General features: G+C 43.6%; 57 non-coding genes across 57 annotated transcripts; 29 read left to right on the top strand and 28 right to left on the bottom strand.

Annotated features, from left to right (window-relative positions):
- The first annotated feature begins 245 nt into the window (after positions 1-245).
- Positions 246-317, top strand: Trnaq-cug (transfer RNA glutamine (anticodon CUG)). Its single transcript has one exon. It is a non-coding gene; the product is annotated as a tRNA-Gln (tRNA).
- Positions 318-675: 358 nt separating this feature from the next.
- On the bottom strand, positions 676-764 carry Trnay-gua (transfer RNA tyrosine (anticodon GUA)). The gene is given in 2 exon segments: positions 676-711; positions 728-764. It is a non-coding gene; the product is annotated as a tRNA-Tyr (tRNA).
- Positions 765-1,011: 247 nt separating this feature from the next.
- Trnaq-cug (transfer RNA glutamine (anticodon CUG)) lies at positions 1,012-1,083 on the top strand. Its single transcript has one exon. It is a non-coding gene; the product is annotated as a tRNA-Gln (tRNA).
- A 358-nt stretch (positions 1,084-1,441) lies between these two features.
- Trnay-gua (transfer RNA tyrosine (anticodon GUA)) lies at positions 1,442-1,530 on the bottom strand. The gene is given in 2 exon segments: positions 1,442-1,477; positions 1,494-1,530. It is a non-coding gene; the product is annotated as a tRNA-Tyr (tRNA).
- Positions 1,531-1,777: 247 nt separating this feature from the next.
- On the top strand, positions 1,778-1,849 carry Trnaq-cug (transfer RNA glutamine (anticodon CUG)). Its single transcript has one exon. It is a non-coding gene; the product is annotated as a tRNA-Gln (tRNA).
- A 358-nt stretch (positions 1,850-2,207) lies between these two features.
- Positions 2,208-2,296, bottom strand: Trnay-gua (transfer RNA tyrosine (anticodon GUA)). The gene is given in 2 exon segments: positions 2,208-2,243; positions 2,260-2,296. It is a non-coding gene; the product is annotated as a tRNA-Tyr (tRNA).
- A 247-nt stretch (positions 2,297-2,543) lies between these two features.
- Trnaq-cug (transfer RNA glutamine (anticodon CUG)) lies at positions 2,544-2,615 on the top strand. Its single transcript has one exon. It is a non-coding gene; the product is annotated as a tRNA-Gln (tRNA).
- A 358-nt stretch (positions 2,616-2,973) lies between these two features.
- Positions 2,974-3,062, bottom strand: Trnay-gua (transfer RNA tyrosine (anticodon GUA)). Its single transcript is given in 2 exon segments — positions 2,974-3,009; positions 3,026-3,062. It is a non-coding gene; the product is annotated as a tRNA-Tyr (tRNA).
- A 247-nt stretch (positions 3,063-3,309) lies between these two features.
- Positions 3,310-3,381, top strand: Trnaq-cug (transfer RNA glutamine (anticodon CUG)). Its single transcript has one exon. It is a non-coding gene; the product is annotated as a tRNA-Gln (tRNA).
- A 358-nt stretch (positions 3,382-3,739) lies between these two features.
- On the bottom strand, positions 3,740-3,828 carry Trnay-gua (transfer RNA tyrosine (anticodon GUA)). Its single transcript is given in 2 exon segments — positions 3,740-3,775; positions 3,792-3,828. It is a non-coding gene; the product is annotated as a tRNA-Tyr (tRNA).
- A 247-nt stretch (positions 3,829-4,075) lies between these two features.
- Trnaq-cug (transfer RNA glutamine (anticodon CUG)) lies at positions 4,076-4,147 on the top strand. Its single transcript has one exon. It is a non-coding gene; the product is annotated as a tRNA-Gln (tRNA).
- Positions 4,148-4,505: 358 nt separating this feature from the next.
- Trnay-gua (transfer RNA tyrosine (anticodon GUA)) lies at positions 4,506-4,594 on the bottom strand. Its single transcript is given in 2 exon segments — positions 4,506-4,541; positions 4,558-4,594. It is a non-coding gene; the product is annotated as a tRNA-Tyr (tRNA).
- A 247-nt stretch (positions 4,595-4,841) lies between these two features.
- Positions 4,842-4,913, top strand: Trnaq-cug (transfer RNA glutamine (anticodon CUG)). The gene has a single exon. It is a non-coding gene; the product is annotated as a tRNA-Gln (tRNA).
- A 347-nt stretch (positions 4,914-5,260) lies between these two features.
- Trnay-gua (transfer RNA tyrosine (anticodon GUA)) lies at positions 5,261-5,349 on the bottom strand. The gene is given in 2 exon segments: positions 5,261-5,296; positions 5,313-5,349. It is a non-coding gene; the product is annotated as a tRNA-Tyr (tRNA).
- Positions 5,350-5,596: 247 nt separating this feature from the next.
- Positions 5,597-5,668, top strand: Trnaq-cug (transfer RNA glutamine (anticodon CUG)). Its single transcript has one exon. It is a non-coding gene; the product is annotated as a tRNA-Gln (tRNA).
- Positions 5,669-6,026: 358 nt separating this feature from the next.
- Positions 6,027-6,115, bottom strand: Trnay-gua (transfer RNA tyrosine (anticodon GUA)). Its single transcript is given in 2 exon segments — positions 6,027-6,062; positions 6,079-6,115. It is a non-coding gene; the product is annotated as a tRNA-Tyr (tRNA).
- Positions 6,116-6,362: 247 nt separating this feature from the next.
- On the top strand, positions 6,363-6,434 carry Trnaq-cug (transfer RNA glutamine (anticodon CUG)). Its single transcript has one exon. It is a non-coding gene; the product is annotated as a tRNA-Gln (tRNA).
- A 358-nt stretch (positions 6,435-6,792) lies between these two features.
- Trnay-gua (transfer RNA tyrosine (anticodon GUA)) lies at positions 6,793-6,881 on the bottom strand. The gene is given in 2 exon segments: positions 6,793-6,828; positions 6,845-6,881. It is a non-coding gene; the product is annotated as a tRNA-Tyr (tRNA).
- A 247-nt stretch (positions 6,882-7,128) lies between these two features.
- On the top strand, positions 7,129-7,200 carry Trnaq-cug (transfer RNA glutamine (anticodon CUG)). The gene has a single exon. It is a non-coding gene; the product is annotated as a tRNA-Gln (tRNA).
- Positions 7,201-7,558: 358 nt separating this feature from the next.
- Trnay-gua (transfer RNA tyrosine (anticodon GUA)) lies at positions 7,559-7,647 on the bottom strand. The gene is given in 2 exon segments: positions 7,559-7,594; positions 7,611-7,647. It is a non-coding gene; the product is annotated as a tRNA-Tyr (tRNA).
- Positions 7,648-7,894: 247 nt separating this feature from the next.
- Positions 7,895-7,966, top strand: Trnaq-cug (transfer RNA glutamine (anticodon CUG)). Its single transcript has one exon. It is a non-coding gene; the product is annotated as a tRNA-Gln (tRNA).
- A 358-nt stretch (positions 7,967-8,324) lies between these two features.
- Trnay-gua (transfer RNA tyrosine (anticodon GUA)) lies at positions 8,325-8,413 on the bottom strand. The gene is given in 2 exon segments: positions 8,325-8,360; positions 8,377-8,413. It is a non-coding gene; the product is annotated as a tRNA-Tyr (tRNA).
- Positions 8,414-8,660: 247 nt separating this feature from the next.
- Trnaq-cug (transfer RNA glutamine (anticodon CUG)) lies at positions 8,661-8,732 on the top strand. Its single transcript has one exon. It is a non-coding gene; the product is annotated as a tRNA-Gln (tRNA).
- A 358-nt stretch (positions 8,733-9,090) lies between these two features.
- On the bottom strand, positions 9,091-9,179 carry Trnay-gua (transfer RNA tyrosine (anticodon GUA)). Its single transcript is given in 2 exon segments — positions 9,091-9,126; positions 9,143-9,179. It is a non-coding gene; the product is annotated as a tRNA-Tyr (tRNA).
- A 247-nt stretch (positions 9,180-9,426) lies between these two features.
- On the top strand, positions 9,427-9,498 carry Trnaq-cug (transfer RNA glutamine (anticodon CUG)). Its single transcript has one exon. It is a non-coding gene; the product is annotated as a tRNA-Gln (tRNA).
- A 359-nt stretch (positions 9,499-9,857) lies between these two features.
- Positions 9,858-9,946, bottom strand: Trnay-gua (transfer RNA tyrosine (anticodon GUA)). The gene is given in 2 exon segments: positions 9,858-9,893; positions 9,910-9,946. It is a non-coding gene; the product is annotated as a tRNA-Tyr (tRNA).
- A 247-nt stretch (positions 9,947-10,193) lies between these two features.
- Trnaq-cug (transfer RNA glutamine (anticodon CUG)) lies at positions 10,194-10,265 on the top strand. Its single transcript has one exon. It is a non-coding gene; the product is annotated as a tRNA-Gln (tRNA).
- Positions 10,266-10,623: 358 nt separating this feature from the next.
- Trnay-gua (transfer RNA tyrosine (anticodon GUA)) lies at positions 10,624-10,712 on the bottom strand. Its single transcript is given in 2 exon segments — positions 10,624-10,659; positions 10,676-10,712. It is a non-coding gene; the product is annotated as a tRNA-Tyr (tRNA).
- A 247-nt stretch (positions 10,713-10,959) lies between these two features.
- Positions 10,960-11,031, top strand: Trnaq-cug (transfer RNA glutamine (anticodon CUG)). The gene has a single exon. It is a non-coding gene; the product is annotated as a tRNA-Gln (tRNA).
- A 358-nt stretch (positions 11,032-11,389) lies between these two features.
- Positions 11,390-11,478, bottom strand: Trnay-gua (transfer RNA tyrosine (anticodon GUA)). The gene is given in 2 exon segments: positions 11,390-11,425; positions 11,442-11,478. It is a non-coding gene; the product is annotated as a tRNA-Tyr (tRNA).
- Positions 11,479-11,725: 247 nt separating this feature from the next.
- Positions 11,726-11,797, top strand: Trnaq-cug (transfer RNA glutamine (anticodon CUG)). The gene has a single exon. It is a non-coding gene; the product is annotated as a tRNA-Gln (tRNA).
- Positions 11,798-12,155: 358 nt separating this feature from the next.
- Trnay-gua (transfer RNA tyrosine (anticodon GUA)) lies at positions 12,156-12,244 on the bottom strand. Its single transcript is given in 2 exon segments — positions 12,156-12,191; positions 12,208-12,244. It is a non-coding gene; the product is annotated as a tRNA-Tyr (tRNA).
- A 247-nt stretch (positions 12,245-12,491) lies between these two features.
- On the top strand, positions 12,492-12,563 carry Trnaq-cug (transfer RNA glutamine (anticodon CUG)). Its single transcript has one exon. It is a non-coding gene; the product is annotated as a tRNA-Gln (tRNA).
- Positions 12,564-12,921: 358 nt separating this feature from the next.
- On the bottom strand, positions 12,922-13,010 carry Trnay-gua (transfer RNA tyrosine (anticodon GUA)). The gene is given in 2 exon segments: positions 12,922-12,957; positions 12,974-13,010. It is a non-coding gene; the product is annotated as a tRNA-Tyr (tRNA).
- A 247-nt stretch (positions 13,011-13,257) lies between these two features.
- Positions 13,258-13,329, top strand: Trnaq-cug (transfer RNA glutamine (anticodon CUG)). Its single transcript has one exon. It is a non-coding gene; the product is annotated as a tRNA-Gln (tRNA).
- Positions 13,330-13,687: 358 nt separating this feature from the next.
- Positions 13,688-13,776, bottom strand: Trnay-gua (transfer RNA tyrosine (anticodon GUA)). Its single transcript is given in 2 exon segments — positions 13,688-13,723; positions 13,740-13,776. It is a non-coding gene; the product is annotated as a tRNA-Tyr (tRNA).
- A 247-nt stretch (positions 13,777-14,023) lies between these two features.
- Trnaq-cug (transfer RNA glutamine (anticodon CUG)) lies at positions 14,024-14,095 on the top strand. Its single transcript has one exon. It is a non-coding gene; the product is annotated as a tRNA-Gln (tRNA).
- Positions 14,096-14,453: 358 nt separating this feature from the next.
- Positions 14,454-14,542, bottom strand: Trnay-gua (transfer RNA tyrosine (anticodon GUA)). Its single transcript is given in 2 exon segments — positions 14,454-14,489; positions 14,506-14,542. It is a non-coding gene; the product is annotated as a tRNA-Tyr (tRNA).
- A 247-nt stretch (positions 14,543-14,789) lies between these two features.
- On the top strand, positions 14,790-14,861 carry Trnaq-cug (transfer RNA glutamine (anticodon CUG)). The gene has a single exon. It is a non-coding gene; the product is annotated as a tRNA-Gln (tRNA).
- Positions 14,862-15,219: 358 nt separating this feature from the next.
- On the bottom strand, positions 15,220-15,308 carry Trnay-gua (transfer RNA tyrosine (anticodon GUA)). Its single transcript is given in 2 exon segments — positions 15,220-15,255; positions 15,272-15,308. It is a non-coding gene; the product is annotated as a tRNA-Tyr (tRNA).
- Positions 15,309-15,555: 247 nt separating this feature from the next.
- Trnaq-cug (transfer RNA glutamine (anticodon CUG)) lies at positions 15,556-15,627 on the top strand. The gene has a single exon. It is a non-coding gene; the product is annotated as a tRNA-Gln (tRNA).
- Positions 15,628-15,985: 358 nt separating this feature from the next.
- On the bottom strand, positions 15,986-16,074 carry Trnay-gua (transfer RNA tyrosine (anticodon GUA)). Its single transcript is given in 2 exon segments — positions 15,986-16,021; positions 16,038-16,074. It is a non-coding gene; the product is annotated as a tRNA-Tyr (tRNA).
- A 247-nt stretch (positions 16,075-16,321) lies between these two features.
- On the top strand, positions 16,322-16,393 carry Trnaq-cug (transfer RNA glutamine (anticodon CUG)). Its single transcript has one exon. It is a non-coding gene; the product is annotated as a tRNA-Gln (tRNA).
- Positions 16,394-16,751: 358 nt separating this feature from the next.
- Trnay-gua (transfer RNA tyrosine (anticodon GUA)) lies at positions 16,752-16,840 on the bottom strand. Its single transcript is given in 2 exon segments — positions 16,752-16,787; positions 16,804-16,840. It is a non-coding gene; the product is annotated as a tRNA-Tyr (tRNA).
- A 247-nt stretch (positions 16,841-17,087) lies between these two features.
- Trnaq-cug (transfer RNA glutamine (anticodon CUG)) lies at positions 17,088-17,159 on the top strand. Its single transcript has one exon. It is a non-coding gene; the product is annotated as a tRNA-Gln (tRNA).
- A 358-nt stretch (positions 17,160-17,517) lies between these two features.
- On the bottom strand, positions 17,518-17,606 carry Trnay-gua (transfer RNA tyrosine (anticodon GUA)). Its single transcript is given in 2 exon segments — positions 17,518-17,553; positions 17,570-17,606. It is a non-coding gene; the product is annotated as a tRNA-Tyr (tRNA).
- A 247-nt stretch (positions 17,607-17,853) lies between these two features.
- Positions 17,854-17,925, top strand: Trnaq-cug (transfer RNA glutamine (anticodon CUG)). The gene has a single exon. It is a non-coding gene; the product is annotated as a tRNA-Gln (tRNA).
- Positions 17,926-18,283: 358 nt separating this feature from the next.
- Trnay-gua (transfer RNA tyrosine (anticodon GUA)) lies at positions 18,284-18,372 on the bottom strand. The gene is given in 2 exon segments: positions 18,284-18,319; positions 18,336-18,372. It is a non-coding gene; the product is annotated as a tRNA-Tyr (tRNA).
- A 247-nt stretch (positions 18,373-18,619) lies between these two features.
- On the top strand, positions 18,620-18,691 carry Trnaq-cug (transfer RNA glutamine (anticodon CUG)). Its single transcript has one exon. It is a non-coding gene; the product is annotated as a tRNA-Gln (tRNA).
- A 358-nt stretch (positions 18,692-19,049) lies between these two features.
- Trnay-gua (transfer RNA tyrosine (anticodon GUA)) lies at positions 19,050-19,138 on the bottom strand. The gene is given in 2 exon segments: positions 19,050-19,085; positions 19,102-19,138. It is a non-coding gene; the product is annotated as a tRNA-Tyr (tRNA).
- Positions 19,139-19,385: 247 nt separating this feature from the next.
- Trnaq-cug (transfer RNA glutamine (anticodon CUG)) lies at positions 19,386-19,457 on the top strand. Its single transcript has one exon. It is a non-coding gene; the product is annotated as a tRNA-Gln (tRNA).
- Positions 19,458-20,089: 632 nt separating this feature from the next.
- Trnay-gua (transfer RNA tyrosine (anticodon GUA)) lies at positions 20,090-20,178 on the bottom strand. The gene is given in 2 exon segments: positions 20,090-20,125; positions 20,142-20,178. It is a non-coding gene; the product is annotated as a tRNA-Tyr (tRNA).
- A 247-nt stretch (positions 20,179-20,425) lies between these two features.
- Trnaq-cug (transfer RNA glutamine (anticodon CUG)) lies at positions 20,426-20,497 on the top strand. The gene has a single exon. It is a non-coding gene; the product is annotated as a tRNA-Gln (tRNA).
- Positions 20,498-20,855: 358 nt separating this feature from the next.
- Positions 20,856-20,944, bottom strand: Trnay-gua (transfer RNA tyrosine (anticodon GUA)). Its single transcript is given in 2 exon segments — positions 20,856-20,891; positions 20,908-20,944. It is a non-coding gene; the product is annotated as a tRNA-Tyr (tRNA).
- A 247-nt stretch (positions 20,945-21,191) lies between these two features.
- Positions 21,192-21,263, top strand: Trnaq-cug (transfer RNA glutamine (anticodon CUG)). Its single transcript has one exon. It is a non-coding gene; the product is annotated as a tRNA-Gln (tRNA).
- Positions 21,264-21,621: 358 nt separating this feature from the next.
- Positions 21,622-21,710, bottom strand: Trnay-gua (transfer RNA tyrosine (anticodon GUA)). Its single transcript is given in 2 exon segments — positions 21,622-21,657; positions 21,674-21,710. It is a non-coding gene; the product is annotated as a tRNA-Tyr (tRNA).
- A 247-nt stretch (positions 21,711-21,957) lies between these two features.
- Trnaq-cug (transfer RNA glutamine (anticodon CUG)) lies at positions 21,958-22,029 on the top strand. Its single transcript has one exon. It is a non-coding gene; the product is annotated as a tRNA-Gln (tRNA).
- Positions 22,030-22,056: the final 27 nt, after the last annotated feature.

Here is a 22,056-nt window from a genome sequence, read left to right as displayed (position 1 = left end):
CTGCTTACTTTGTTATTCGTAATGATTGCTTTAGCTCCGTCCCTGTCTTTCGTTTCCACACACAGCTACTCAGCGCGGCCATATAGACGCACAGAAATGCAGCCATCGGCTGCAACTGCAAACATTGCCCAGATTAAGTTTTATAATGCTCGATCGTATCAATTAGGTTAAAAAATGCAAGTAGGAAGTGTCTGAATTATGTCAGAGTACTGCTAAGTGTATTTACGAGTCCCATGCTCCTGTCTGGTTCCATGGTGTAACGGTTAGCACTCTGGACTCTGAATCCAGCGATCCGTGTTCGAATCTCGGTGGAACCTTCGTTTAGTCTAAATTTTCTGTAATAAGCGTTTCTCGCCGAGGAAGTAGCAGTGATAGGCTCAGGGATTTAGTTCCTACGTTTGTGTAAATAACGAGACGTCTATGAAACGGCTGAATATTGGTGCGACTATGTGACCTATATAGCACATTAAACGAGTAATGCCTGTAAGAGCAAGCAATTTTAAGATAATTCGAAGAATTATCATTATCCTACGGAGGCTAAGAATCCCATGATTATCAACTAGCTATTACAAGCTGAGCAAATGAATTTCCTTTAAAATAGGTTTAAAACATAGGGAGGTTCTGACCGAGTGGGCATGCTCTGGAGCCTCTTTGCTCGTGAGATTAGAAAAACAGTCCTCTGGGCCGGATTTGAACCAGCGACCTATGGATAACTGTGAATCCTCCACTACAGTCCACCGCTCTACCAACTGAGCTACCAGAGGCTCTGCTTACTTTGTTATTCGTACTGATTGCTTTAGCTCCGTCCCTGTCTTTCGTTTCCACACACAGCTACTCAGCGCGGCCATATAGACGCACAGAAATGCAGCCATCGGCTGCAACTGCAAACATTGCCCAGATTAAGTTTTATAATGCTCGATCGTATCAATTAGGTTAAAAAATGCAAGTAGGAAGTGTCTGAATTATGTCAGAGTACTGCTAAGTGTATTTACGAGTCCCATGCTCCTGTCTGGTTCCATGGTGTAACGGTTAGCACTCTGGACTCTGAATCCAGCGATCCGAGTTCGAATCTCGGTGGAACCTTCGTTTAGTCTAAATTTTCTGTAATAAGCGTTTCTCGCCGAGGAAGTAGCAGTGATAGGCTCAGGGATTTAGTTCCTACGTTTGTGTAAATAACGAGACGTCTATGAAACGGCTGAATATTGGTGCGACTATGTGACCTATATAGCACATTAAACGAGTAATGCCTGTAAGAGCAAGCAATTTTAAGATAATTCGAAGAATTATCATTATCCTACGGAGGCTAAGAATCCCATGATTATCAACTAGCTATTACAAGCTGAGCAAATGAATTTCCTTTAAAATAGGTTTAAAACATAGGGAGGTTCTGACCGAGTGGGCATGCTCTGGAGCCTCTTTGCTCGTGAGATTAGAAAAACAGTCCTCTGGGCCGGATTTGAACCAGCGACCTATGGATAACTGTGAATCCTCCACTACAGTCCACCGCTCTACCAACTGAGCTACCAGAGGCTCTGCTTACTTTGTTATTCGTACTGATTGCTTTAGCTCCGTCCCTGTCTTTCGTTTCCACACACAGCTACTCAGCGCGGCCATATAGACGCACAGAAATGCAGCCATCGGCTGCAACTGCAAACATTGCCCAGATTAAGTTTTATAATGCTCGATCGTATCAATTAGGTTAAAAAATGCAAGTAGGAAGTGTCTGAATTATGTCAGAGTACTGCTAAGTGTATTTACGAGTCCCATGCTCCTGTCTGGTTCCATGGTGTAACGGTTAGCACTCTGGACTCTGAATCCAGCGATCCGAGTTCGAATCTCGGTGGAACCTTCGTTTAGTCTAAATTTTCTGTAATAAGCGTTTCTCGCCGAGGAAGTAGCAGTGATAGGCTCAGGGATTTAGTTCCTACGTTTGTGTAAATAACGAGACGTCTATGAAACGGCTGAATATTGGTGCGACTATGTGACCTATATAGCACATTAAACGAGTAATGCCTGTAAGAGCAAGCAATTTTAAGATAATTCGAAGAATTATCATTATCCTACGGAGGCTAAGAATCCCATGATTATCAACTAGCTATTACAAGCTGAGCAAATGAATTTCCTTTAAAATAGGTTTAAAACATAGGGAGGTTCTGACCGAGTGGGCATGCTCTGGAGCCTCTTTGCTCGTGAGATTAGAAAAACAGTCCTCTGGGCCGGATTTGAACCAGCGACCTATGGATAACTGTGAATCCTCCACTACAGTCCACCGCTCTACCAACTGAGCTACCAGAGGCTCTGCTTACTTTGTTATTCGTACTGATTGCTTTAGCTCCGTCCCTGTCTTTCGTTTCCACACACAGCTACTCAGCGCGGCCATATAGACGCACAGAAATGCAGCCATCGGCTGCAACTGCAAACATTGCCCAGATTAAGTTTTATAATGCTCGATCGTATCAATTAGGTTAAAAAATGCAAGTAGGAAGTCTCTGAATTATGTCAGAGTACTGCTAAGTGTATTTACGAGTCCCATGCTCCTGACTGGTTCCATGGTGTAACGGTTAGCACTCTGGACTCTGAATCCAGCGATCCGAGTTCGAATCTCGGTGGAACCTTCGTTTAGTCTAAATTTTCTGTAATAAGCGTTTCTCGCCGAGGAAGTAGCAGTGATAGGCTCAGGGATTTAGTTCCTACGTTTGTGTAAATAACGAGACGTCTATGAAACGGCTGAATATTGGTGCGACTATGTGACCTATATAGCACATTAAACGAGTAATGCCTGTAAGAGCAAGCAATTTTAAGATAATTCGAAGAATTATCATTATCCTACGGAGGCTAAGAATCCCATGATTATCAACTAGCTATTACAAGCTGAGCAAATGAATTTCCTTTAAAATAGGTTTAAAACATAGGGAGGTTCTGACCGAGTGGGCATGCTCTGGAGCCTCTTTGCTCGTGAGATTAGAAAAACAGTCCTCTGGGCCGGATTTGAACCAGCGACCTATGGATAACTGTGAATCCTCCACTACAGTCCACCGCTCTACCAACTGAGCTACCAGAGGCTCTGCTTACTTTGTTATTCGTACTGATTGCTTTAGCTCCGTCCCTGTCTTTCGTTTCCACACACAGCTACTCAGCGCGGCCATATAGACGCACAGAAATGCAGCCATCGGCTGCAACTGCAAACATTGCCCAGATTAAGTTTTATAATGCTCGATCGTATCAATTAGGTTAAAAAATGCAAGTAGGAAGTGTCTGAATTATGTCAGAGTACTGCTAAGTGTATTTACGAGTCCCATGCTCCTGTCTGGTTCCATGGTGTAACGGTTAGCACTCTGGACTCTGAATCCAGCGATCCGAGTTCGAATCTCGGTGGAACCTTCGTTTAGTCTAAATTTTCTGTAATAAGCGTTTCTCGCCGAGGAAGTAGCAGTGAGAGGCTCAGGGATTTAGTTCCTACGTTTGTGTAAATAACGAGACGTCTATGAAACGGCTGAATATTGGTGCGACTATGTGACCTATATAGCACATTAAACGAGTAATGCCTGTAAGAGCAAGCAATTTTAAGATAATTCGAAGAATTATCATTATCCTACGGAGGCTAAGAATCCCATGATTATCAACTAGCTATTACAAGCTGAGCAAATGAATTTCCTTTAAAATAGGTTTAAAACATAGGGAGGTTCTGACCGAGTGGGCATGCTCTGGAGCCTCTTTGCTCGTGAGATTAGAAAAACAGTCCTCTGGGCCGGATTTGAACCAGCGACCTATGGATAACTGTGAATCCTCCACTACAGTCCACCGCTCTACCAACTGAGCTACCAGAGGCTCTGCTTACTTTGTTATTCGTACTGATTGCTTTAGCTCCGTCCCTGTCTTTCGTTTCCACACACAGCTACTCAGCGCGGCCATATAGACGCACAGAAATGCAGCCATCGGCTGCAACTGCAAACATTGCCCAGATTAAGTTTTATAATGCTCGATCGTATCAATTAGGTTAAAAAATGCAAGTAGGAAGTGTCTGAATTATGTCAGAGTACTGCTAAGTGTATTTACGAGTCCCATGCTCCTGTCTGGTTCCATGGTGTAACGGTTAGCACTCTGGACTCTGAATCCAGCGATCCGAGTTCGAATCTCGGTGGAACCTTCGTTTAGTCTAAAGTTTCTGTAATAAGCGTTTCTCGCCGAGGAAGTAGCAGTGATAGGCTCAGGGATTTAGTTCCTACGTTTGTGTAAATAACGAGACGTCTATGAAACGGCTGAATATTGGTGCGACTATGTGACCTATATAGCACATTAAACGAGTAATGCCTGTAAGAGCAAGCAATTTTAAGATAATTCGAAGATTTATCATTAACCTACGGAGGCTAAGAATCCCATGATTATCAACTAGCTATTACAAGCTGAGCAAATGAATTTCCTTTAAAATAGGTTTAAAACATAGGGAGGTTCTGACCGAGTGGGCATGCTCTGGAGCCTCTTTGCTCGTGAGATTAGAAAAACAGTCCTCTGGGCCGGATTTGAACCAGCGACCTATGGATAACTGTGAATCCTCCACTACAGTCCACCGCTCTACCAACTGAGCTACCAGAGGCTCTGCTTACTTTGTTATTCGTACTGATTGCTTTAGCTCCGTCCCTGTCTTTCGTTTCCACACACAGCTACTCAGCGCGGCCATATAGACGCACAGAAATGCAGCCATCGGCTGCAACTGCAAACATTGCCCAGATTAAGTTTTATAATGCTCGATCGTATCAATTAGGTTAAAAAATGCAAGTAGGAAGTGTCTGAATTATGTCAGAGTACTGCTAAGTGTATTTACGAGTCCCATGCTCCTGTCTGGTTCCATGGTGTAACGGTTAGCACTCTGGACTCTGAATCCAGCGATCCGAGTTCGAATCTCGGTGGAACCTTCGTTTAGTCTAAATTTTCTGTAATAAGCGTTTCTCGCCGAGGAAGTAGCAGTGATAGGCTCAGGGATTTAGTTCCTACGTTTGTGTAAATAACGAGACGTCTATGAAACGGCTGAATATTGGTGCGACTGTAGCACATTAAACGAGTAATGCCTGTAAGAGCAAGCAATTTTAAGATAATTCGAAGAATTATCATTATCCTACGGAGGCTAAGAATCCCATGATTATCAACTAGCTATTACAAGCTGAGCAAATGAATTTCCTTTAAAATAGGTTTAAAACATAGGGAGGTTCTGACCGAGTGGGCATGCTCTGGAGCCTCTTTGCTCGTGAGATTAGAAAAACAGTCCTCTGGGCCGGATTTGAACCAGCGACCTATGGATAACTGTGAATCCTCCACTACAGTCCACCGCTCTACCAACTGAGCTACCAGAGGCTCTGCTTACTTTGTTATTCGTACTGATTGCTTTAGCTCCGTCCCTGTCTTTCGTTTCCACACACAGCTACTCAGCGCGGCCATATAGACGCACAGAAATGCAGCCATCGGCTGCAACTGCAAACATTGCCCAGATTAAGTTTTATAATGCTCGATCGTATCAATTAGGTTAAAAAATGCAAGTAGGAAGTGTCTGAATTATGTCAGAGTACTGCTAAGTGTATTTACGAGTCCCATGCTCCTGTCTGGTTCCATGGTGTAACGGTTAGCACTCTGGACTCTGAATCCAGCGATCCGAGTTCGAATCTCGGTGGAACCTTCGTTTAGTCTAAATTTTCTGTAATAAGCGTTTCTCGCCGAGGAAGTAGCAGTGATAGGCTCAGGGATTTAGTTCCTACGTTTGTGTAAATAACGAGACGTCTATGAAACGGCTGAATATTGGTGCGACTATGTGACCTATATAGCACATTAAACGAGTAATGCCTGTAAGAGCAAGCAATTTTAAGATAATTCGAAGAATTATCATTATCCTACGGAGGCTAAGAATCCCATGATTATCAACTAGCTATTACAAGCTGAGCAAATGAATTTCCTTTAAAATAGGTTTAAAACATAGGGAGGTTCTGACCGAGTGGGCATGCTCTGGAGCCTCTTTGCTCGTGAGATTAGAAAAACAGTCCTCTGGGCCGGATTTGAACCAGCGACCTATGGATAACTGTGAATCCTCCACTACAGTCCACCGCTCTACCAACTGAGCTACCAGAGGCTCTGCTTACTTTGTTATTCGTACTGATTGCTTTAGCTCCGTCCCTGTCTATCGTTTCCACACACAGCTACTCAGCGCGGCCATATAGACGCACAGAAATGCAGCCATCGGCTGCAACTGCAAACATTGCCCAGATTAAGTTTTATAATGCTCGATCGTATCAATTAGGTTAAAAAATGCAAGTAGGAAGTGTCTGAATTATGTCAGAGTACTGCTAAGTGTATTTACGAGTCCCATGCTCCTGTCTGGTTCCATGGTGTAACGGTTAGCACTCTGGACTCTGAATCCAGCGATCCGAGTTCGAATCTCGGTGGAACCTTCGTTTAGTCTAAATTTTCTGTAATAAGCGTTTCTCGCCGAGGAAGTAGCAGTGATAGGCTCAGGGATTTAGTTCCTACGTTTGTGTAAATAACGAGACGTCTATGAAACGGCTGAATATTGGTGCGACTATGTGACCTATATAGCACATTAAACGAGTAATGCCTGTAAGAGCAAGCAATTTTAAGATAATTCGAAGAATTATCATTATCCTACGGAGGCTAAGAATCCCATGATTATCAACTAGCTATTACAAGCTGAGCAAATGAATTTCCTTTAAAATAGGTTTAAAACATAGGGAGGTTCTGACCGAGTGGGCATGCTCTGGAGCCTCTTTGCTCGTGAGATTAGAAAAACAGTCCTCTGGGCCGGATTTGAACCAGCGACCTATGGATAACTGTGAATCCTCCACTACAGTCCACCGCTCTACCAACTGAGCTACCAGAGGCTCTGCTTACTTTGTTATTCGTACTGATTGCTTTAGCTCCGTCCCTGTCTTTCGTTTCCACACACAGCTACTCAGCGCGGCCATATAGACGCACAGAAATGCAGCCATCGGCTGCAACTGCAAACATTGCCCAGATTAAGTTTTATAATGCTCGATCGTATCAATTAGGTTAAAAAATGCAAGTAGGAAGTGTCTGAATTATGTCAGAGTACTGCTAAGTGTATTTACGAGTCCCATGCTCCTGTCTGGTTCCATGGTGTAACGGTTAGCACTCTGGACTCTGAATCCAGCGATCCGAGTTCGAATCTCGGTGGAACCTTCGTTTAGTCTAAATTTTCTGTAATAAGCGTTTCTCGCCGAGGAAGTAGCAGTGATAGGCTCAGGGATTTAGTTCCTACGTTTGTGTAAATAACGAGACGTCTATGAAACGGCTGAATATTGGTGCGACTATGTGACCTATATAGCACATTAAACGAGTAATGCCTGTAAGAGCAAGCAATTTTAAGATAATTCGAAGAATTATCATTATCCTACGGAGGCTAAGAATCCCATGATTATCAACTAGCTATTACAAGCTGAGCAAATGAATTTCCTTTAAAATAGGTTTAAAACATAGGGAGGTTCTGACCGAGTGGGCATGCTCTGGAGCCTCTTTGCTCGTGAGATTAGAAAAACAGTCCTCTGGGCCGGATTTGAACCAGCGACCTATGGATAACTGTGAATCCTCCACTACAGTCCACCGCTCTACCAACTGAGCTACCAGAGGCTCTGCTTACTTTGTTATTCGTACTGATTGCTTTAGCTCCGTCCCTGTCTTTCGTTTCCACACACAGCTACTCAGCGCGGCCATATAGACGCACAGAAATGCAGCCATCGGCTGCAACTGCAAACATTGCCCAGATTAAGTTTTATAATGCTCGATCGTATCAATTAGGTTAAAAAATGCAAGTAGGAAGTGTCTGAATTATGTCAGAGTACTGCTAAGTGTATTTACGAGTCCCATGCTCCTGTCTGGTTCCATGGTGTAACGGTTAGCACTCTGGACTCTGAATCCAGCGATCCGAGTTCGAATCTCGGTGGAACCTTCGTTTAGTCTAAATTTTCTGTAATAAGCGTTTCTCGCCGAGGAAGTAGCAGTGATAGGCTCAGGGATTTAGTTCCTACGTTTGTGTAAATAACGAGACGTCTATGAAACGGCTGAATATTGATGCGACTATGTGACCTATATAGCACATTAAACGAGTAATGCCTGTAAGAGCAAGCAATTTTAAGATAATTCGAAGAATTATCATTATCCTACGGAGGCTAAGAATCCCATGATTATCAACTAGCTATTACAAGCTGAGCAAATGAATTTCCTTTAAAATAGGTTTAAAACATAGGGAGGTTCTGACCGAGTGGGCATGCTCTGGAGCCTCTTTGCTCGTGAGATTAGAAAAACAGTCCTCTGGGCCGGATTTGAACCAGCGACCTATGGATAACTGTGAATCCTCCACTACAGTCCACCGCTCTACCAACTTAGCTACCAGAGGCTCTGCTTACTTTGTTATTCGTACTGATTGCTTTAGCTCCGTCCCTGTCTTTCGTTTCCACACACAGCTACTCAGCGCGGCCATATAGACGCACAGAAATGCAGCCATCGGCTGCAACTGCAAACATTGCCCAGATTAAGTTTTATAATGCTCGATCGTATCAATTAGGTTAAAAAATGCAAGTAGGAAGTGTCTGAATTATGTCAGAGTACTGCTAAGTGTATTTACGAGTCCCATGCTCCTGTCTGGTTCCATGGTGTAACGGTTAGCACTCTGGACTCTGAATCCAGCGATCCGAGTTCGAATCTCGGTGGAACCTTCGTTTAGTCTAAATTTTCTGTAATAAGCGTTTCTCGCCGAGGAAGTAGCAGTGATAGGCTCAGGGATTTAGTTCCTACGTTTGTGTAAATAACGAGACGTCTATGAAACGGCTGAATATTGGTGCGACTATGTGACCTATATAGCACATTAAACGAGTAATGCCTGTAAGAGCAAGCAATTTTAAGATAATTCGAAGAATTATCATTATCCTACGGAGGCTAAGAATCCCATGATTATCAACTAGCTATTACAAGCTGAGCAAATGAATTTCCTTTAAAATAGGTTTAAAACATAGGGAGGTTCTGACCGAGTGGGCATGCTCTGGAGCCTCTTTGCTCGTGAGATTAGAAAAACAGTCCTCTGGGCCGGATTTGAACCAGCGACCTATGGATAACTGTGAATCCTCCACTACAGTCCACCGCTCTACCAACTGAGCTACCAGAGGCTCTGCTTACTTTGTTATTCGTACTGATTGCTTTAGCTCCGTCCCTGTCTTTCGTTTCCACACACAGCTACTCAGCGCGGCCATATAGACGCACAGAAATGCAGCCATCGGCAGCAACTGCAAACATTGCCCAGATTAAGTTTTATAATGCTCGATCGTATCAATTAGGTTAAAAAATGCAAGTAGGAAGTGTCTGAATTATGTCAGAGTACTGCTAAGTGTATTTACGAGTCCCATGCTCCTGTCTGGTTCCATGGTGTAACGGTTAGCACTCTGGACTCTGAATCCAGCGATCCGAGTTCGAATCTCGGTGGAACCTTCGTTTAGTCTAAATTTTTTTGTAATAAGCGTTTCTCGCCGAGGAAGTAGCAGTGATAGGCTCAGGGATTTAGTTCCTACGTTTGTGTAAATAACGAGACGTCTATGAAACGGCTGAATATTGGTGCGACTATGTGACCTATATAGCACATTAAACGAGTAATGCCTGTAAGAGCAAGCAATTTTAAGATAATTCGAAGAATTATCATTATCCTACGGAGGCTAAGAATCCCATGATTATCAACTAGCTATTACAAGCTGAGCAAATGAATTTCCTTTAAAATAGGTTTAAAACATAGGGAGGTTCTGACCGAGTGGGCATGCTCTGGAGCCTCTTTGCTCGTGAGATTAGAAAAACAGTCCTCTGGGCCGGATTTGAACCAGCGACCTATGGATAACTGTGAATCCTCCACTACAGTCCACCGCTCTACCAACTGAGCTACCAGAGGCTCTGCTTACTTTGTTATTCGTACTGAGTGCTTTAGCTCCGTCCCTGTCTTTCGTTTCCACACACAGCTACTCAGCGCGGCCATATAGACGCACAGAAATGCAGCCATCGGCTGCAACTGCAAACATTGCCCAGATTAAGTTTTATAATGCTCGATCGTATCAATTAGGTTAAAAAATGCAAGTAGGAAGTGTCTGAATTATGTCAGAGTACTGCTAAGTGTATTTACGAGTCCCATGCTCCTGTCTGGTTCCATGGTGTAACGGTTAGCACTCTGGACTCTGAATCCAGCGATCCGAGTTCGAATCTCGGTGGAACCTTCGTTTAGTCTAAATTTTCTGTAATAAGCGTTTCTCGCCGAGGAAGTAGCAGTGATAGGCTCAGGGATTTAGTTCCTACGTTTGTGTAAATAACGAGACGTCTATGAAACGGCTGAATATTGGTGCGACTATGTGACCTATATAGCACATTAAACGAGTAATGCCTGTAAGAGCAAGCAATTTTAAGATAATTCGAAGAATTATCATTATCCTACGGAGGCTAAGAATCCCATGATTATCAACTAGCTATTACAAGCTGAGCAAATGAATTTCCTTTAAAATAGGTTTAAAACATAGGGAGGTTCTGACCGAGTGGGCATGCTCTGGAGCCTCTTTGCTCGTGAGATTAGAAAAACAGTCCTCTGGGCCGGATTTGAACCAGCGACCTATGGATAACTGTGAATCCTCCACTACAGTCCACCGCTCTACCAACTGAGCTACCAGAGGCTCTGCTTACTTTGTTATTCGTACTGATTGCTTTAGCTCCGTCCCTGTCTTTCGTTTCCACACACAGCTACTCAGCGCGGCCATATAGACGCACAGAAATGCAGCCATCGGCTGCAACTGCAAACATTGCCCAGATTAAGTTTTATAATGCTCGATCGTATCAATTAGGTTAAATAATGCAAGTAGGAAGTGTCTGAATTATGTCAGAGTACTGCTAAGTGTATTTACGAGTCCCATGCTCCTGTCTGGTTCCATGGTGTAACGGTTAGCACTCTGGACTCTGAATCCAGCGATCCGAGTTCGAATCTCGGTGGAACCTTCGTTTAGTCTAAATTTTCTGTAATAAGCGTTTCTCGCCGAGGAAGTAGCAGTGATAGGCTCAGGGATTTAGTTCCTACGTTTGTGTAAATAACGAGACGTCTATGAAACGGCTGAATATTGGTGCGACTATGTGACCTATATAGCACATTAAACGAGTAATGCCTGTAAGAGCAAGCAATTTTAAGATAATTCGAAGAATTATCATTATCCTACGGAGGCTAAGAATCCCATGATTATCAACTAGCTATTACAAGCTGAGCAAATGAATTTCCTTTAAAATAGGTTTAAAACATAGGGAGGTTCTGACCGAGTGGGCATGCTCTGGAGCCTCTTTGCTCGTGAGATTAGAAAAACAGTCCTCTGGGCCGGATTTGAACCAGCGACCTATGGATAACTGTGAATCCTCCACTACAGTCCACCGCTCTACCAACTGAGCTACCAGAGGCTCTGCTTACTTTGGTATTCGTACTGATTGCTTTAGCTCCGTCCCTGTCTTTCGTTTCCACACACAGCTACTCAGCGCGGCCATATAGACGCACAGAAATGCAGCCATCGGCTGCAACTGCAAACATTGCCCAGATTAAGTTTTATAATGCTCGATCGTATCAATTAGGTTAAAAAATGCAAGTAGGAAGTGTCTGAATTATGTCAGAGTACTGCTAAGTGTATTTACGAGTCCCATGCTCCTGTCTGGTTCCATGGTGTAACGGTTAGCACTCTGGACTCTGAATCCAGCGATCCGAGTTCGAATCTCGGTGGAACCTTCGTTTAGTCTAAATTTTCTGTAATAAGCGTTTCTCGCCGAGGAAGTAGCAGTGATAGGCTCAGGGATTTAGTTCCTACGTTTGTGTAAATAACGAGACGTCTATGAAACGGCTGAATATTGGTGCGACTATGTGACCTATATAGCACATTAAACGAGTAATGCCTGTAAGAGCAAGCAATTTTAAGATAATTCGAAGAATTATCATTATCCTACGGAGGCTAAGAATCCCATGATTATCAACTAGCTATTACAAGCTGAGCAAATGAATCTCCTTTAAAATAGGTTTAAAACATAGGGAGGTTCTGACCGAGTGGGCATGCTCTGGAGCCTCTTTGCTCGTGAGATTAGAAAAACAGTCCTCTGGGCCGGATTTGAACCAGCGACCTATGGATAACTGTGAATCCTCCACTACAGTCCACCGCTCTACCAACTGAGCTACCAGAGGCTCTGCTTACTTTGTTATTCGTACTGAGTGCTTTAGCTCCGTCCCTGTCTTTCGTTTCCACACACAGCTACTCAGCGCGGCCATATAGACGCACAGAAATGCAGCCATCGGCTGCAACTGCAAACATTGCCCAGATTAAGTTTTATAATGCTCGATCGTATCAATTAGGTTAAAAAATGCAAGTAGGAAGTGTCTGAATTATGTCAGAGTACTGCTAAGTGTATTTACGAGTCCCATGCTCCTGTCTGGTTCCATGGTGTAACGGTTAGCACTCTGGACTCTGAATCCAGCGATCCGAGTTCGAATCTCGGTGGAACCTTCGTTTAGTCTAAATTTTCTGTAATAAGCGTTTCTCGCCGAGGAAGTAGCAGTGATAGGCTCAGGGATTTAGTTCCTACGTTTGTGTAAATAACGAGACGTCTATGAAACGGCTGAATATTGGTGCGACTATGTGACCTATATAGCACATTAAACGAGTAATGCCTGTAAGAGCAAGCAATTTTAAGATAATTCGAAGAATTATCATTATCCTACGGAGGCTAAGAATCCCATGATTATCAACTAGCTATTACAAGCTGAGCAAATGAATTTCCTTTAAAATAGGTTTAAAACATAGGGAGGTTCTGACCGAGTGGGCATGCTCTGGAGCCTCTTTGCTCGTGAGATTAGAAAAACAGTCCTCTGGGCCGGATTTGAACCAGCGACCTATGGATAACTGTGAATCCTCCACTACAGTCCACCGCTCTACCAACTGAGCTACCAGAGGCTCTGCTTACTTTGTTATTCGTACTGATTGCTTTAGCTCCGTCCCTGTCTTTCGTTTCCACACACAGCTACTCAGCGCGGCCATATAGACGCACAGAAATGCAGCCATCGGCTGCAACTGCAAACATTGCCCAGATTAAGTTTTATAATGCTCGATCGTATCAATTAGGTTAAAAAATGCAAGTAGGAAGTGTCTGAATTATGTCAGAGTACTGCTAAGTGTATTTACGAGTCCCATGCTCCCGTCTGGTTCCATGGTGTAACGGTTAGCACTCTGGACTCTGAATCCAGCGATCCGAGTTCGAATCTCGGTGGAACCTTCGTTTAGTCTAAATTTTCTGTAATAAGCGTTTCTCGCCGAGGAAGTAGCAGTGATAGGCTCAGGGATTTAGTTCCTACGTTTGTGTAAATAACGAGACGTCTATGAAACGGCTGAATATTGGTGCGACTATGTGACCTATATAGCACATTAAACGAGTAATGCCTGTAAGAGCAAGCAATTTTAAGATAATTCGAAGAATTATCATTATCCTACGGAGGCTAAGAATCCCATGATTATCAACTAGCTATTACAAGCTGAGCAAATGAATTTCCTTTAAAATAGGTTTAAAACATAGGGAGGTTCTGACCGAGTGGGCATGCTCTGGAGCCTCTTTGCTCGTGAGATTAGAAAAACAGTCCTCTGGGCCGGATTTGAACCAGCGACCTATGGATAACTGTGAATCCTCCACTACAGTCCACCGCTCTACCAACTGAGCTACCAGAGGCTCTGCTTACTTTGTTATTCGTACTGATTGCTTTAGCTCCGTCCCTGTCTTTCGTTTCCACACACAGCTACTCAGCGCGGCCATATAGACGCACAGAAATGCAGCCATCGGCTGCAACTGCAAACATTGCCCAGATTAAGTTTTATAATGCTCGATCGTATCAATTAGGTTAAAAAATGCAAGTAGGAAGTGTCTGAATTATGTCAGAGTACTGCTAAGTGTATTTACGAGTCCCATGCTCCTGTCTGGTTCCATGGTGTAACGGTTAGCACTCTGGACTCTGAATCCAGCGATCCGAGTTCGAATCTCGGTGGAACCTTCGTTTAGTCTAAATTTTCTGTAATAAGCGTTTCTCGCCGAGGAAGTAGCAGTGAGAGGCTCAGGGATTTAGTTCCTACGTTTGTGTAAATAACGAGACGTCTATGAAACGGCTGAATATTGGTGCGACTATGTGACCTATATAGCACATTAAACGAGTAATGCCTGTAAGAGCAAGCAATTTTAAGATAATTCGAAGAATTATCATTATCCTACGGAGGCTAAGAATCCCATGATTATCAACTAGCTATTACAAGCTGAGCAAATGAATTTCCTTTAAAATAGGTTTAAAACATAGGGAGGTTCTGACCGAGTGGGCATGCTCTGGAGCCTCTTTGCTCGTGAGATTAGAAAAACAGTCCTCTGGGCCGGATTTGAACCAGCGACCTATGGATAACTGTGAATCCTCCACTACAGTCCACCGCTCTACCAACTGAGCTACCAGAGGCTCTGCTTATTTTGTTATTCGTACTGAGTGCTTTAGCTCCGTCCCTGTCTTTCGTTTCCACACACAGCTACTCAGCGCGGCCATATAGACGCACAGAAATGCAGCCATCGGCTGCAACTGCAAACATTGCCCAGATTAAGTTTTATAATGCTCGATCGTATCAATTAGGTTAAAAAATGCAAGTAGGAAGTGTCTGAATTATGTCAGAGTACTGCTAAGTGTATTTACGAGTCCCATGCTCCTGTCTGGTTCCATGGTGTAACGGTTAGCACTCTGGACTCTGAATCCAGCGATCCGAGTTCGAATCTCGGTGGAACCTTCGTTTAGTCTAAATTTTCTGTAATAAGCGTTTCTCGCCGAGGAAGTAGCAGTGATAGGCTCAGGGATTTAGTTCCTACGTTTGTGTAAATAACGAGACGTCTATGAAACGGCTGAATATTGGTGCGACTATGTGACCTATATAGCACATTAAACGAGTAATGCCTGTAAGAGCAAGCAATTTTAAGATAATTCGAAGAATTATCATTATCCTACGGAGGCTAAGAATCCCATGATTATCAACTAGCTATTACAAGCTGAGCAAATGAATTTCCTTTAAAATAGGTTTAAAACATAGGGAGGTTCTGACCGAGTGGGCATGCTCTGGAGCCTCTTTGCTCGTGAGATTAGAAAAACAGTCCTCTGGGCCGGATTTGAACCAGCGACCTATGGATAACTGTGAATCCTCCACTACAGTCCACCGCTCTACCAACTGAGCTACCAGAGGCTCTGCTTACTTTGTTATTCGTACTGATTGCTTTAGCTCCGTCCCTGTCTTTCGTTTCCACACACAGCTACTCAGCGCGGCCATATAGACGCACAGAAATGCAGCCATCGGCTGCAACTGCAAACATTGCCCAGATTAAGTTTTATAATGCTCGATCGTATCAATTAGGTTAAAAAATGCAAGTAGGAAGTGTCTGAATTATGTCAGAGTACTGCTAAGTGTATTTACGAGTCCCATGCTCCTGTCTGGTTCCATGGTGTAACGGTTAGCACTCTGGACTCTGAATCCAGCGATCCGAGTTCGAATCTCGGTGGAACCTTCGTTTAGTCTAAATTTTCTGTAATAAGCGTTTCTCGCCGAGGAAGTAGCAGTGATAGGCTCAGGGATTTAGTTCCTACGTTTGTGTAAATAACGAGACGTCTATGAAACGGCTGAATATTGGTGCGACTATGTGACCTATATAGCACATTAAACGAGTAATGCCTGTAAGAGCAAGCAATTTTAAGATAATTCGAAGAATTATCATTATCCTACGGAGGCTAAGAATCCCATGATTATCAACTAGCTATTACAAGCTGAGCAAATGAATTTCCTTTAAAATAGGTTTAAAACATAGGGAGGTTCTGACCGAGTGGGCATGCTCTGGAGCCTCTTTGCTCGTGAGATTAGAAAAACAGTCCTCTGGGCCGGATTTGAACCAGCGACCTATGGATAACTGTGAATCCTCCACTACAGTCCACCGCTCTACCAACTGAGCTACCAGAGGCTCTGCTTACTTTGGTATTCGTACTGATTGCTTTAGCTCCGTCCCTGTCTTTCGTTTCCACACACAGCTACTCAGCGCGGCCATATAGACGCACAGAAATGCAGCCATCGGCTGCAACTGCAAACATTGCCCAGATTAAGTTTTATAATGCTCGATCGTATCAATTAGGTTAAAAAATGCAAGTAGGAAGTGTCTGAATTATGTCAGAGTACTGCTAAGTGTATTTACGAGTCCCATGCTCCTGTCTGGTTCCATGGTGTAACGGCTAGCACTCTGGACTCTGAATCCAGCGATCCGAGTTCGAATCTCGGTGGAACCTTCGTTTAGTCTAAATTTTCTGTAATAAGCGTTTCTCGCCGAGGAAGTAGCAGTGATAGGCTCAGGGATTTAGTTCCTACGTTTGTGTAAATAACGAGACGTCTATGAAACGGCTGAATATTGGTGCGACTATGTGACCTATATAGCACATTAAACGAGTAATGCCTGTAAGAGCAAGCAATTTTAAGATAATTCGAAGAATTATCATTATCCTACGGAGGCTAAGAATCCCATGATTATCAACTAGCTATTACAAGCTGAGCAAATGAATTTCCTTTAAAATAGGTTTAAAACATAGGGAGGTTCTGACCGAGTGGGCATGCTCTGGAGCCTCTTTGCTCGTGAGATTAGAAAAACAGTCCTCTGGGCCGAATTTGAACCAGCGACCTATGGATAACTGTGAATCCTCCACTACAGTCCACCGCTCTACCAACTGAGCTACCAGAGGCTCTGCTTACTTTGTTATTCGTACTGATTGCTTTAGCTCCGTCCCTGTCTTTCGTTTCCACACACAGCTACTCAGCGCGGCCATATAGACGCACAGAAATGCAGCCATCGGCTGCAACTGCGAACATTGCCCAGATTAAGTTTTATAATGCTCGATCGTATCAATTAGGTTAAAAAATGCAAGTAGGAAGTCTCTGAATTATGTCAGAGTACTGCTAAGTGTATTTACGAGTCCCATGCTCCTGTCTGGTTCCATGGTGTAACGGTTAGCACTCTGGACTCTGAATCCAGCGATCCGAGTTCGAATCTCGGTGGAACCTTCGTTTAGTCTAAATTTTCTGTAATAAGCGTTTCTCGCCGAGGAAGTAGCAGTGATAGGCTCAGGGATTTAGTTCCTACGTTTGTGTAAATAACGAGACGTCTATGAAACGGCTGAATATTGGTGCGACTATGTGACCTATATAGCACATTAAACGAGTAATGCCTGTAAGAGCAAGCAATTTTAAGATAATTCGAAGAATTATCATTATCCTACGGAGGCTAAGAATCCCATGATTATCAACTAGCTATTACAAGCTGAGCAAATGAATTTCCTTTAAAATAGGTTTAAAACATAGGGAGGTTCTGACCGAGTGGGCATGCTCTGGAGCCTCTTTGCTCGTGAGATTAGAAAAACAGTCCTCTGGGCCGGATTTGAACCAGCGACCTATGGATAACTGTGAATCCTCCACTACAGTCCACCGCTCTACCAACTGAGCTACCAGAGGCTCTGCTTACTTTGTTATTCGTACTGATTGCTTTAGCTCCGTCCCTGTCTTTCGTTTCCACACACAGCTACTCAGCGCGGCCATATAGACGCACAGAAATGCAGCCATCGGCTGCAACTGCAAACATTGCCCAGATTAAGTTTTATAATGCTCGATCGTATCAATTAGGTTAAAAAATGCAAGTAGGAAGTGTCTGAATTATGTCAGAGTACTGCTAAGTGTATTTACGAGTCCCATGCTCCTGTCTGGTTCCATGGTGTAACGGTTAGCACTCCGGACTCTGAATCCAGCGATCCGAGTTCGAATCTCGGTGGAACCTTCGTTTAGTCTAAATTTTCTGTAATAAGCGTTTCTCGCCGAGGAAGTAGCAGTGATAGGCTCAGGGATTTAGTTCCTACGTTTGTGTAAATAACGAGACGTCTATGAAACGGCTGAATATTGGTGCGACTATGTGACCTATATAGCACATTAAACGAGTAATGCCTGTAAGAGCAAGCAATTTTAAGATAATTCGAAGAATTATCATTATCCTACGGAGGCTAAGAATCCCATGATTATCAACTAGCTATTACAAGCTAAGCAAATGAATTTCCTTTAAAATAGGTTTAAAACATAGGGAGGTTCTGACCGAGTGGGCATGCTCTGGAGCCTCTTTGCTCGTGAGATTAGAAAAACAGTCCTCTGGGCCGGATTTGAACCAGCGACCTATGGATAACTGTGAATCCTCCACTACAGTCCACCGCTCTACCAACTGAGCTACCAGAGGCTCTGCTTACTTTGTTATTCGTACTGATTGCTTTAGCTCCGTCCCTGTCTTTCGTTTCCACACACAGCTACTCAGCGCGGCCATATAGACGCACAGAAATGCAGCCATCGGCTGCAACTGCAAACATTGCCCAGATTAAGTTTTATAATGCTCGATCGTATCAATTAGGTTAAAAAATGCAAGTAGGAAGTGTCTGAATTATGTCAGAGTACTGCTAAGTGTATTTACGAGTCCCATGCTCCCGTCTGGTTCCATGGTGTAACGGTTAGCACTCTGGACTCTGAATCCAGCGATCCGAGTTCGAATCTCGGTGGAACCTTCGTTTAGTCTAAATTTTCTGTAATAAGCGTTTCTCGCCGAGGAAGTAGCAGTGATAGGCTCAGGGATTTAGTTCCTACGTTTGTGTAAATAACGAGACGTCTATGAAACGGCTGAATATTGGTGCGACTATGTGACCTATATAGCACATTAAACGAGTAATGCCTGTAAGAGCAAGCAATTTTAAGATAATTCGAAGAATTATCATTATCCTACGGAGGCTAAGAATCCCATGATTATCAACTAGCTATTACAAGCTGAGCAAATGAATTTCCTTTAAAATAGGTTTAAAACATAGGGAGGTTCTGACCGAGTGGGCATGCTCTGGAGCCTCTTTGCTCGTGAGATTAGAAAAACAGTCCTCTGGGCCGGATTTGAACCAGCGACCTATGGATAACTGTGAATCCTCCACTACAGTCCACCGCTCTACCAACTGAGCTACCAGAGGCTCTGCTTACTTTGTTATTCGTACTGAGTGCTTTAGCTCCGTCCCTGTCTTTCGTTTCCACACACAGCTACTCAGCGCGGCCATATAGACGCACAGAAATGCAGCCATCGGCTGCAACTGCAAACATTGCCCAGATTAAGTTTTATAATGCTCGATCGTATCAATTAGGTTAAAAAATGCAAGTAGGAAGTGTCTGAATTATGTCAGAGTACTGCTAAGTGTATTTACGAGTCCCATGCTCCTGTCTGGTTCCATGGTGTAACGGTTAGCACTCTGGACTCTGAATCCAGCGATCCGAGTTCGAATCTCGGTGGAACCTTCGTTTAGTCTAAATTTTCTGTAATAAGCGTTTCTCGCCGAGGAAGTAGCAGTGATAGGCTCAGGGATTTAGTTCCTACGTTTGTGTAAATAACGAGACGTCTATGAAACGCTGAATATTGGACTTGTAGTCCGAGGTGATAGGTTACAATACAGCATCACCGGTCTGTTGCGGTCTAACTGTGTTGGTGAGCCAGTAAATTTCAACTGTGCAGTGACTTTGTCACTGCAATTCACTTTGGAGGTGTGGCGGTGGGACTTGAAGTCCCGTACCACCCTCTTACGGTGATAGTACTACATGAGTCAGGCAGAATTTATTGCCTAACATGGGCAGGTGCAGGTGTGGCGGTGGGACTTGTAGTCCCGTACCGTGGGGGGGATTTTGAGGTGAATATTGGTGCGACTATGTGACCTATATAGCACATTAAACGAGTAATGCCTGTAAGAGCAAGCAATTTTAAGATAATTCGAAGAATTATCATTATCCTACGGAGGCTAAGAATCCCATGATTATCAACTAGCTATTACAAGCTGAGCAAATGAATTTCCTTTAAAATAGGTTTAAAACATAGGGAGGTTCTGACCGAGTGGGCATGCTCTGGAGCCTCTTTGCTCGTGAGATTAGAAAAACAGTCCTCTGGGCCGGATTTGAACCAGCGACCTATGGATAACTGTGAATCCTCCACTACAGTCCACCGCTCTACCAACTGAGCTACCAGAGGCTCTGCTTACTTTGTTATTCGTACTGATTGCTTTAGCTCCGTCCCTGTCTTTCGTTTCCACACACAGCTACTCAGCGCGGCCATATAGACGCACAGAAATGCAGCCATCGGCTGCAACTGCAAACATTGCCCAGATTAAGTTTTATAATGCTCGATCGTATCAATTAGGTTAAAAAATGCAAGTAGGAAGTGTCTGAATTATGTCAGAGTACTGCTAAGTGTATTTATGAGTCCCATGCTCCTGTCTGGTTCCATGGTGTAACGGTTAGCACTCTGGACTCTGAATCCAGCGATCCGAGTTCGAATCTCGGTGGAACCTTCGTTTAGTCTAAATTTTCTGTAATAAGCGTTTCTCGCCGAGGAAGTAGCAGTGATAGGCTCAGGGATTTAGTTCCTACGTTTGTGTAAATAACGAGACGTCTATGAAACGGCTGAATATTGGTGCGACTATGTGACCTATATAGCACATTAAACGAGTAATGCCTGTAAGAGCAAGCAATTTTAAGATAATTCGAAGAATTATCATTATCCTACGGAGGCTAAGAATCCCATGATTATCAACTAGCTATTACAAGCTGAGCAAATGAATTTCCTTTAAAATAGGTTTAAAACATAGGGAGGTTCTGACCGAGTGGGCATGCTCTGGAGCCTCTTTGCTCGTGAGATTAGAAAAACAGTCCTCTGGGCCGGATTTGAACCAGCGACCTATGGATAACTGTGAATCCTCCACTACAGTCCACCGCTCTACCAACTGAGCTACCAGAGGCTCTGCTTACTTTGTTATTCGTACTGATTGCTTTAGCTCCGTCCCTGTCTTTCGTTTCCACACACAGCTACTCAGCGCGGCCATATAGACGCACAGAAATGCAGCCATCGGCTGCAACTGCAAACATTGCCCAGATTAAGTTTTATAATGCTCGATCGTATCAATTAGGTTAAAAAATGCAAGTAGGAAGTGTCTGAATTATGTCAGAGTACTGCTAAGTGTATTTACGAGTCCCATGCTCCTGTCTGGTTCCATGGTGTAACGGTTAGCACTCTGGACTCTGAATCCAGCGATCCGAGTTCGAATCTCGGTGGAACCTTCGTTTAGTCTAAATTTTCTGTAATAAGCGTTTCTCGCCGAGGAAGTAGCAGTGATAGGCTCAGGGATTTAGTTCCTACGTTTGTGTAAATAACGAGACGTCTATGAAACGGCTGAATATTGGTGCGACTATGTGACCTATATAGCACATTAAACGAGTAATGCCTGTAAGAGCAAGCAATTTTAAGATAATTCGAAGAATTATCATTATCCTACGGAGGCTAAGAATCCCATGATTATCAACTAGCTATTACAAGCTGAGCAAATGAATTTCCTTTAAAATAGGTTTAAAACATAGGGAGGTTCTGACCGAGTGGGCATGCTCTGGAGCCTCTTTGCTCGTGAGATTAGAAAAACAGTCCTCTGGGCCGGATTTGAACCAGCGACCTATGGATAACTGTGAATCCTCCACTACAGTCCACCGCTCTACCAACTGAGCTACCAGAGGCTCTGCTTACTTTGTTATTCGTACTGATTGCTTTAGCTCCGTCCCTGTCTTTCGTTTCCACACACAGCTACTCAGCGCGGCCATATAGACGCACAGAAATGCAGCCATCGGCTGCAACTGCAAACATTGCCCAGATTAAGTTTTATAATGCTCGATCGTATCAATTAGGTTAAAAAATGCAAGTAGGAAGTGTCTGAATTATGTCAGAGTACTGCTAAGTGTATTTACGAGTCCCATGCTCCTGTCTGGTTCCATGGTGTAACGGTTAGCACTCTGGACTCTGAATCCAGCGATCCGAGTTCGAATCTCGGTGGAACCTTCGTTTAGTCTAAATTTTCTGTAATAA

Source organism: Schistocerca cancellata, chromosome 2 (genome assembly GCF_023864275.1).
Source record: "Schistocerca cancellata isolate TAMUIC-IGC-003103 chromosome 2, iqSchCanc2.1, whole genome shotgun sequence".
Lineage (NCBI taxonomy): Eukaryota > Metazoa > Arthropoda > Insecta > Orthoptera > Acrididae > Schistocerca > Schistocerca cancellata.
This window is presented reverse-complemented; position numbering and strand designations above follow the sequence as displayed.